Source organism: Morone saxatilis, unplaced genomic scaffold (genome assembly GCF_004916995.1).
Source record: "Morone saxatilis isolate NCDOM2014 unplaced genomic scaffold, NCSU_SB_2.0 Contig11, whole genome shotgun sequence".
Taxonomy (NCBI): Eukaryota; Metazoa; Chordata; class Actinopteri; family Moronidae; genus Morone; species Morone saxatilis.
This window is the reverse complement of record NW_023339663.1, coordinates 5304688-5305752: the sequence shown is the minus strand read 5'-3', so window position 1 is coordinate 5305752 and position 1065 is coordinate 5304688.

Below are 1065 nucleotides of genomic sequence, written 5' to 3'. Positions count from 1 at the left end.
TGTTTTTCTTTACAATTTACTACACTATTTATTCTAGAGGTACTGTGTCAGGTATGCTCTTGCTGCTGTCACTATGTTTAAACCATTTACCACAGTGTCATTCACTTTTATATCATTAAAGTAAAGGTATCAAAAGCACCATTTTTAGTTTATGTTTATCATAAATCCGAGGCTGTAGTCATGTTGACGTGAGGGTGTACAAACTGCACAACTAATCTTATGTCTTTTATTAAATTCAAACGCTTAATAAAAAAATAAATAAAATGAATGAGTCCTTAATTGCATTTAGCTGCTTCAGTTTCATGGTCCTGGCATAGTGCATGCTGGCTCACTGTCATGGTTTACTGGGACATGTATGTATTTATATTACAATAGAATGGGACTTAAAAGATTAGATTAGCACTAGAAGGAACAGCTAGTGTTAGTAGAAACTACTGACACCTGATTTTCCTTCTATGACAAGATAGTGACAAAAGTCAGTCTGCAGTGAAAAAAGCCTGTACACACAATAAATCTTAATGCAACTTGAAGTTTGAAACATTATCTACAGGAACTTTTTTCTCTCATGTATTTGTGATTGTACAAATGTGTTTTTGTGGTAGGGATTCATTAAAAAAAATAAGAAAATCCAGTTTGAATGAATGAAAACTAGCACGTGACCAACCTGGCTAAAGATGACCTGACCTGATCTGGCCTGAAGCTGGTTATAGGACAGTCTGCACCAACTAAAAATGAGAAGCTGCTTTCTGAATTTGCTCTTTGCTGATGAAAAGAGAGAGGAGAGATAACAGATTTGTTACAGTCCAAGCTTGTGTCACAACACAGTCAGTCACCAGTTTTTCACATTCACACACTCACATTTTCTCTCACATATGCAGTGAAATGCTCGCAATGTAGCCCAGCTGTCATTAAAGAGTGCTGCAGCACTTGCAGGCGGAGGTGGACAGTAGATCACATCAAACATCACATACGTATCAGTAAAGAAAGGATCTGAAATATACTGTATATATACATTTTAGAATATGTTTCTTGGGCATTTTCGCCTGTTGTTTGAAAGTGATGGGT